Source organism: Bubalus kerabau, chromosome X (genome assembly GCF_029407905.1).
Source record: "Bubalus kerabau isolate K-KA32 ecotype Philippines breed swamp buffalo chromosome X, PCC_UOA_SB_1v2, whole genome shotgun sequence".
In the NCBI taxonomy this organism is placed as follows: Eukaryota; Metazoa; Chordata; class Mammalia; order Artiodactyla; family Bovidae; genus Bubalus; species Bubalus kerabau.
In genome coordinates, this window is record NC_073647.1 from 91,852,073 (window position 1) to 91,862,565 (window position 10,493).

Below are 10,493 nucleotides of genomic sequence, written 5' to 3' on the forward strand. Positions count from 1 at the left end.
GAAGACAGGGCGTTTGTTATGACCAGTGCATTTTCTTGGCAAAACTCTATTAGTCTTTGCCCTGCTTCATTCCGTATTCCAAGGCCAAATTTGCCTGATACTCCAGGTGTTTCTTGACTTCCTACCTTTGCATTCCAGTCCCCTATAATGAAAAGGACATCTTTTTTGGGTGTTAGTTCTAAAAGGTCTTGTAGGTCTTCAGAGAACCGTTCAACTTCAGCTTCTTCAGCATTACTGGTTGGGGCATAGACTTGGATTACTGTGATATTGAATGGTTTGCCTTGGAAACGAACAGAGATCATTCTGTCATTTTTGAGATTGCATCCAAGTACTGCATTTCAGACTCTTTTGTTGACCATGATGGCTACTCCATTTCTTCTGAGGGATTCCTGCCCGCAGTAGTAGATATAATGGTCATCTGAGTTAAATTCAACCATTCCAGTTAATTTTAGTTCGCTGATTTCTAGAATGTTGACATTCACTCTTGTCATCTCTTGTTTGTCCACTTCCAATTTGCCTTGATTCATGGACCTGACATTCCAGGTTCCTATGCAATATTGCTCTTTACAGCATCAGACCTTGCTTCTATCACCAGTCACATCCACATCTGGGTATTCTTTTTGATTTGGCTCCACCCCTTCATTCTTTCTGGAGTTATTTCTCCACTTATCTCCAGTAGCATATTGAGCACCTACCGACCTGGGGAGTTCCTTCTTCAATATCCTATCATTTTGCCTTTTCATACTGTTCATGGGGTTCTCAAGGCAAGAATACTGAAGTGGTTTGCCATTCCCTTCTCCAGTGGACCACATTCTTTCAGACCTCTCCACCATGATCTGCCTATCTTGGGTTGCCCAATGGGCATGGCTTAGTTTCATTGAGTTAGACAAGGCTGTGGTCCTAGTGTGAATAGATTGACTAGTTTTCTGTGAGTATGGTTTCAGTGTGTCTGCCCTCTGATGCCCTCTTGCAACACCTACCATCTTACTTGGGTTTCTCTTACCTTGGGTGTGGGGTATCTCTTCATGGCTGCTCCAGCAAAGCACAGCCGCTGCTCCTTGCCTTGGGCGAGGGGTATCTCCTCACCACTGCCCTTCCTGACCTTCAACTGGGATAGCTCCTCTAGGCCCTCCTGCGCCCGTGCAGCCACGGCTCCTTGGATTTGGGGTTGGTCCTCCCGGCCGCCACCCCTGGCCTCGGGTGTGGGGTTGCTCCTCCCAGCAGCTGCCCCTGGCCTCGGGCGTGGGGGCGTGGGGGCGTGGGGTAGTTCCTCCCGCCCGCCCCTGGCCTCGGGCTTGGGGGCGTGGGGTAGGTCCTCCCGCCCACCGCCCCTGAGCTCGGACGCGGGGTAGCTCCTCTCAGCTGTTCCTGCGCCGTCGCAGTCTGGCACTCTCGACCGCTGCCTCTGACCTCAGACGTGGGGTAACTCCTCTTGGCCACTGCCCTTCGGGCATGGGGTCTTCCCAGTTTCTGCCCCTGATCTCGGATGTACACAATTACAAGCACTGAAATTGAAGCTGTGATTAAAAATCTCCCAAAAAACAGAAGTCCAGGACCAGATGGCTTCACAGGAGAATTCTGTCAAGCATTTAGAGAAGAACTAATCCCTATCCATCTAAAATTCTTTCCAAAAATGGCAGAGGAAGGAATACTTCCAAACTCACTAAGGCAATCATCACCGTGATACCAAAACCAGACAAAGACAGCACACAAAAAGAAAACTGCATGGCAATAACACTGACGAACATAGATGCAAAAATCCTCAACAAAATTTTAGCTAACAGAATTCAGCAACACATCAAAAAGCTCATACACCATGATCAAGTTGGGTTTATTCCAGGGATGCAAGGATTCTTCAATATATGCAAATCAATCAATGTGGCACACCATATTAATAAATTGAAAGATAAAAACCATATAATCATCTCAATAGATGAAGAAAAAGCCTTTGACAAAATCCAGCACTCATTTATGATTAAAAATCTTCAAAAAATGGGAATAGAAGAACCTACCTCAACATGCTGAAGGCCATATATGATAAGGCTACAGCAAACATTATTGTCAATGGTAAAAGATTGAAAGTATTCCCCCTAAGATTAGGAGCAAGACAAGGGTGTCCACTTTTGCCACTATTATTCAACATAGTTTTGGAAGTCCTAGCAACAGCAATCAGAGAAGAAAACGAAATAAAAGGAATCCAGATGGGGAAAGAAGAAGTAAAGCTCTCACTGTTTGCAGGTGACATGATACTGTACATAGAAAATCCTAAAGGTAGCATCAGAAAATTACTAGAGCTAATCAGTGAATTTAGCAAAGTTGCAAGATACAAAATCAATACACAGAAATCACTTGCATTTCTATACACTAACAATGAAAATCAGAAAGAGAAATTGAGGAATCAATCCCATTCACCATTGTAACAAAAAGAATTAAATATCTAGGAAAAAACTTACCGAAGGACAAAAGAACTGTATACAGAAAATTATAAGACACTAATGAAAGAAATCAAAGATGGCATAAGCAGATGGAGAGATATTCCATGTTCCTGGGTAGGAAGAATCAATATTTTGAAAATGACTATACTACCAAATGCAATCTACAGATTCAATGTGATCCCTATCAAATTACCAATGGCATTTTTCACAGAACTAGAACAAAATGTTTTACAATTCATATGGAAACATGAAAGACCCTGAATAGACAAAGCAGTCTTGAGAAAGAAGAATGGAGCTGGAGGAATCAACCTTCCTGACTTCAGATTATACTACAAGGCTACAGTCATCAAGACAGTATGGTACTGGCACAAAAACAGAAATATCGACCAATGGAACAAGATAGAAAGCCCAGAAATAAACTCATGCACCTATGGGTACCTTATTTTTGACAAAGGAGGCCAGAATATTCAATGGGGTAAAGACAGTCTCTTTAATAAATGGTGCTGAGAAAACTGGACAGCTACATGTAAAAGAATGAAATTAGAACACTCTCTAACACCATACACAAAGATAAACTCAAAATGGATTAAAGACCCAAATGTAAGACCAGACACTGTAAAATTCTTAGAGGAAAACATAGGCAGAACATTCAATGACACAAATCAAAGCAAGATCCTGTATGATCCACCTCCTAGAGTAATGGAAATAAAAACAAAAGTTAACAAGTGGGAACTGGTTAAACTTAAAAGATTTTGCACAGCAAAGGAAACTATATGCAAGGTGAAAAGACAACCCTCAGAATGGGAGAAAATAATAGCAAATGAAACAACTGACAAAGGATTAATTTCCAAAATATACGAGCAGTTCATATAACTCAATGTTAGAAAAACAAACAACCCAATCGAAAGGTGAGAAAAAGACCTAAACAGACATTTCTCCAAAGAAGACATACAGATGGCTAACAAACACATGAAAAGATGCCCAACATTGCTCATTATTAGAGAAATGCAAATCAAAACTACAATGAGATATCACCTCACACTGGTAAGAATGTCCATAATGAAAAAGTCTACAAACAATAAATGCTAGAGAGGGTGTGGAGAAAAGGGAATGCTCTTGCATTGTTGGTGGGAAAGTAAAGAACCACTAGAGAAGACGGTATGGAGATTCCTTTAAAAACTAGGAAAAAAACCCCACCATATGACCCAGAAATCCCTCTCCTAGGCATATACTCTGAGGAAACCAAAATCAAAAAAGACGCATGTATTCCATTGTTCATTGCAGCACTATTTACAATAGCTAGAACATGGAAACAACCTAGATGTCCATCAACAGATTAACGGATAAAGAAGTCATGGTACATATACACAATGGAATGTTACTCAGACGTAAAAAGGAACGCATTTCAGTCAGTTCTAATGAAGTGGATGAACCTAGGACCTATTATACAGAGTGAAGTGAGTCAGGAAGAGAAAGATAAATATCATATTCTAACACACATATAAGGAATCTAGATAAATGGTACTGAAGAATTTATTTACAGGGCAGCATTGGAAAAACAGACATAGAGAATAGTCATATGGATATGGGGAGAGGGGAGGAGAGGGTGAGATGTATGGAAAGAGTAACATGGAAACTTACATTCAGTTCAGTTCAGTTCAGTCACTCAGTCGTGTCCGACTCTTTTCGACCCCATGAACTGCAGCTCTCAGATGGTAAAGAACCTGCTTGTAGTGCGGGAGACCAGGGTTTGATCCCTGGGTTGGCAAGATCCCCTGAAGAAGGGAATGGTTACCCAGTCAAGTATTCTTACCTGGAGAATTACATAGACAAAGGAGTCTGGACAGCTGTAGTCTGTGGGGTTGCAAAGAGTTGGACACTACTGAGCAACTAACACACACACACACACCAGCAGTACATAAGGGCTCCCTTTTCTCCAAGTTCTTGCCAACATTTGTTTTCCTTGTTTTTTTTTTGGTAATAACCATTCTTACAGGTGTGAGGTGATATTTTATTATAATTTTGATTGCATTTTCCTGATGATTAGTGATGTTGAGCACCTTTTCCTGTACTTGTTGGCCTTTTCTATGTCTTCTTTGGAAAAATGTCTATTCAGAGCCTCTCCTCATTTTTAAATTGGGTTGTTTCCTTTTCTGTTAAGTTGTATAAGGGTTTAAAAAAATATATTGTAGATTATAAGTCAACTATATTCTAATGGAAAATAAAAGTTTAAAAAATTTTGGTAAAATTGCAGGATACAAAACATACAAAAATCTGTTGCATTTCTATATACTAACAGTGAATTATCAGAAAGAGAAATTAAGGAAACAATCTCACTGTTGCATTAAAAAGGATCAAATACTTTGGAATAAGTTTACCTAAGGAGATAAAAGACCTGAACTCAGAAAACTACGAGACTGATGAAAAAAACGGACAATGGCACAACAAATGGAAAGATAGACTGTGCTCTTGAAATTGGAAGAATTAATATTATCAAAATGACCATACTACCCAAAGCAATCTATAGATTCAGTACAACATCTGTCAAAATACCAATGGTATTTTTCATTCACCTAGAACAAAAAAATTTAAAATTCGTATAGAAACAGAAAAGGCCCTGAATAAAGGACAGAGTTGGAAGAATCAGGCTCCCTGACTTCAGACAGTACTACAAAACTACAGTCATCAAAACAGTATGATACAGACAAAAAAAAAAAAAAAAAAAGACACGTAGATCATTGGAACAGAATAAAAAGTCCAGAAATAAACCCATACACTTATGGTCAATTCATTTACAACAAAAGAGGCAAGAACATACAATGGAGAAAAAACAGTCTCTTCAGTGAGTGGTGTTGGAAAAGCTGGACAGCCACATATAAAAGAATGAAATTAGAGCAATATGGGCTTCGCTGGTGGTTCAGATGGTAAAGAGTCTGACTCCAATGAAGGAGACCTGGGTTTGATCCCTGGGTTGGGAAGGTCACCTGCAGAAAGGAATGGCTACCCATTCTCAGATGGTAAAGAGTCTGCCTGCAATGCAGGAGACCTGAGTTCAATCCCCAGGTTGGGAAAATCCCCTGGAGAAGGGAATAGCAACCCACTCCAGTGTTCTTGCCTGGAGAATTCCACGGATGGAGGAGCCTGGCAGGTGACAATCCATGGGGTTGCAAAGAGTCAGATACAACTGAGTGACTAACACTTTACTCACTAACATCATATATAAAAATAACTCAAAATGGATTAAAGACTTAAGCCTAAGACTGATACTATAAAACTGCTAGAGGAAAACATAGGCAGAACACACTTTGACATAAATTGCAACAATATTTTTTTTTATCTCTCTTCCAAAGTAAAGGAAATAAAAGCAAAAATAAACAAATGGGATCTAATTCACTTAAAAGCTTTTGCCTAACAAAGGAAACCATAAACAAAATGTAAAGACAACTTACTGAATAGGAGAAAATATTTGCAAATGATATGACTGATAAAGGATTATTATCCAACATATCTAAAGAGCTCATAAAACTCAACATCATAAAAGCATACAACCCTATTAAAACATGGGCAAAAGACCCAAATAGATATTTTTCCAAAGAGGACATGCAGATGGCCAACAGGCATGTGAAGAAATTCTCAGTATTGCTAGTCATCAGGGAAATGCAGATCAAAAGCACAATAAGATACTACCTCACACCTATCAGAATGGCTATCATCAAAAATAAAACAAATAACAAATGTTGGTGAGGATGTTGAGAAAAGGGTACCCTCGTACACTGTTGGTGGGAATGTAAATTGGTGTAGACTCTATGGAAAACAGTATTGCAGTTTCTAAAAAACTAAAAATAGAACTACCATATGACCAAGCAATTCCACTCCTGGGTATATATTTGAAAAAAAAAAAAAAGGGACTTTCCTGGTGGTGGGACTTCTCTGCTTGTCCAGTGGTTAAGACTCTGTACTTTCAGTGTGTGGGGCATGGGTTCAATGCCTGGTTGGGGAAATAAGATCTCATCTGTTGTGTGGTGTGGCCAAGAGATTAAAAAAAATAAAATAAAATATGTGTGAAAAAAACAAAAACACTAATTTGAAAAGATACATGCACCTCAATGTTAATAGCTGCATTATTTACAATTTACAAGATATGGAAGCAACCTAAGTGTGTATCAACAGATGAATGGATAAAGAATATTGGTATATATGAAATGGAATATGATTCAGCCATAAAAGAATGAAATTTTGCCTCCTTTGGTGTTTTTGATGTTGCAATTTATCTCTTTTTCTATTGCATATTTATTAGAAAATAATTTACAGGTATAGCTACTTGTAATACTTCATCCCTCAACTTTATTAGTAATATTTAAATGGTTAACATACTACTATATTACAGTATTAAGTTATTCTGAATTTTACTATATACTTACCGTTACCAGTGTATTTTATATTTTATATATTTTCATGTTACTAATTAATGTACTTTTATTTCAGCTTCAAGAACCATTTTCCACATTCCTTATAAAGCAAGTCTGCTGCTGCCTGCCGCTTGCTGCCAAGTAGCTCCAGTCGTTTCCGACTCTGTTCAACCCCACAGACGGCAGCCCACCAGGCTCCCCCATCCCTGGGATTCTCCAGGCAAGAACACTGGAGTGGGTTGCCATTTCCTTCTCCAACGCATGAAAGTGAAAAGTGAAAGTGAAGTCGCTCAGCTATGTCCGACTCTTAGCGACCCCATGGACTGCAGCCTACCAGGCTCCTCCATCCATGGGATTTTCCAGGCAAGAGTACTGGAGTGGGGTGCCATTGCCTTCTCCAATAAAGCAGGTCTATTCAAGGTCTGATCATGAAATCCCTTAGTTTTGTTTTTCTGGAAATATCTATATCTATTCTTCATTTCTGAAGGACTACCTCACCAGATAAAATTTTTTTTTTTAGCCTTTTTTCTTCCTTTCAGCATTTTGAATATGTAATCCCATTGTCTCCTGGCCTGAGAAATCTGCTAATAGCCTTATGAGGGTTCCCATGTAAGTGATAAGCTTCTTTTCCCTTGATGATTTTAAGATTCTCCTTGTGTGTGATTTTTGACAGTTTTATTTTAATGTGTCTTGAAGAAGATCTTGAGTTGTATTTATTTGGAGACCTAGAAGTTCCATGAGGGCTTCCTTTGTGACTCAGATGGTAAATCTCTTCCCAAACTTCGGATGTTTTCAGCCATTATTTCCTTAAATAAGCTTTTTCTTCCCTTTTCCTTCTGGGATTTCAATAATTTGCTCATTGCCTCTTTTGATTATAGTGCATAGTTCAGCTTGGTTTTCTTTACTTTTTTTACATTTTTTTTCTTTGTTCCTCTCTGGCTGGGTTATTTGAAGAGTCTGTCTGCTACTTTACCATTTTTTTTCTTCTTATTGATCCATTCTGATATTGACACTCTCTATTGTATTTTTTCATTTCATTCACCGTATTTGTCACCTCCAGAAATTTCATTTGGTTCTTTTTCTTTAAATGATTTTTATCTCTTTGTTAAATTTCTTATTTTGTTTGTGTGCTGCTTTCCTGATTTTGTTGAATTGTCTTTCTGTGTTTTCTTGTAGCTAGTTGAGTTTCCTTAAAATGGCTATTTAAATTCTTTATGAGGTAAATTGACTATATGCTTTTTGAGTTGATTACTGGAAAAACCTTATGATCCTTTACTGGTGTCTTGTTTCCTTGATTCTTTTTGTTCCTTGAAATCTTGCATTGCTATCTTTGCATTTAAAGTAGCAGTCACCTCCTCTAGCCTTAACTAACCTATGAATACAGCTGCTCTGTGCTTCTTGCTCCCTCTTCTGGTAGAATTCTTAAGCTTGTATGCCTTCTCTGAATTCTGCAATGCACCAGTCCAAGTTCTGGGACCCTCCCTTTTGTTTTCCCAAGGGTAGTGCTAAATGCCCAGACTGTGGTTTCTCCTTGGCCTGCAGATTTGAGTGAGCTTTCTACACATGCTCACTGCTGCTGCTGCTGCCGCTAAGTCCCTTCAGTCGTGTCTGACTCTGTGCGACCCCATAGACGGCAGCCTACCAGGCTCCTCCGTCCTTGGGATTCTCCAGAACGCTGGAGTGGGTTGCCATTTCCTTCTCCAATGCATGAAAGTGAAAAGTGAAAGTGAAGTTGCTCAGTCGTGTCTGACTCTTCACGACCCCATGGACTGCAGCCCACCAGGCTCCTCCATCCATGGGAGTTTCCAGGCAAGAGTACTGGAGTGGGGTGCCATTGCCTTCTCCAACACATGCTCACTAGCCATCTGCCAAAACTCACTCTTAGGGTCATTCAGAGTGCCCATAGGGGATCAGCCATGAGGTGTAGGGTGATGTGAGTGAGGCACTAAGATGTCCTTGGCCTATTTGGGTAGATTTGCATATGAGAAGTCTCAGGGGCTCATTGATGGGCCTCCCAGTGGAGTCATTATTAGGATTCTGTTTCTTTGATGCTTTCCAAACCCTGACTGCTGTTCATCTAGCTGTTCACTGTCCTGTAAAGTTGTCCAGCTCAAAGCTCAGGACTCCACATGGAGTGAGAGAGAAACTGATATCTTTGGTAGTGTCTTGGACAACTAGAGAAGTCAGGCACTCACACACTCTCACTTTTCACTACAGGAGAAATCATGATTCAATAAGGATTCTCTTGACATTGACCACTGGTAAAGTAAAGATGTTCCTCATCCTTTGCAATGCATATAATCTGTGACTTTCTTCTCTGAAAGTGTGCTGGGAATTCTCCACTGGACTCCTGCAATCCCACAAAGAATCTCTCATTTGTGGGTGATTATTTGTTTGTTCATTCTTCAGGGGCTCCCAGACCATAGCCTAGAGAGTCTGGAATTGGTTCATGGTGTATTTCAGAGTCCACAGCTGGGATCAATGACTGAGTGGCTATTATCTGAAATACAGGTGAATAATATTCTTCCTGAGCCCCTAGGAAACAGGTGCTAGATCCCGCTGTTCCTACAAAGGTACTTTTGCACATAGATGGATACAAAATTGCTGTTGCTGAGGGAGGTATATGAGTTTTTGTTGCTGTTCAGTAGCTAAGTTGTATCTGACTCTTTGCCACCCCATGAACTGCAGCACCCCTGGCACTTCTGTCTTTCACTATCTCCCAGAGTTTGCTCAAATTCATGTCTATTGAGTCAGTGATGCTATCTAATCATCTCATCCTCTGCTATGACCTTCTCCTTTTGTCTTCAGTTTTCCCCAGCATCAGGGAAGCAGAGGTAGATGTTTTCCTGGAATTCCCTTGATTTCTTCATGATCCAACAAATGCTGGCAATTTGATCTCTGGTTCCTCTACCTTTTCTAAACCCAGTATGTATATTTGGAAGTTCTTGGTTCACATACTGCTGAAGTCTAGCTTGAAAGATTTTGAGCATAACCTGGCTAGCATGTGAAATGAAGGCCATTGTATAGTAGTTAAAACATTCTTTGGCATTGGAAGGAAAACTGACCCTTTCCAGTTCTGTGACCACTGGTGAGTTTTCCAAATTTGCTGACATTGAGTGCAGTACTTTAACAGCATCATCTTTTAGGATTTGAAATAGTTCAGCTGTAATCCCACTACCTTCACTAGCTTTGTTTGTATGTAGTAATGTATAAACCTCATACCCGCCAGAGAGTCTTGGAGTGCATAAACAAAACCTGGTATGCACCAGGACCCAGGGGAAAGGAGCACTGACCCCACAAGAGACTGAGTCAGACCTATCTGTGTTTGAGGGCCCCCTGCGGGGGCATGGGTCAGCAGTGGTCTGCTGTGGGGATAGGGGCACTGGCAGCAACAGTCTTGGGAGGCATGGTGTGTTGGCATAAGGCCTCTTGGAGGAGGTCACCATTAGCCCTACCATAAAGTGTACTATATGGCAGCCCTACCACAGAGACTGCAGACTGCAGAACTGGGCTGACTCAGGCCAAACTACAGGGAGGGAGCACAGCCCCACCCATTAGCAGAAAATTGGATTAAAGATTTACTGAGCAAGTCCCTGCCCACCAAAGCAAGACCCAGTTTTCCCCACAGCCAATCCCTCCCATCAGGAAG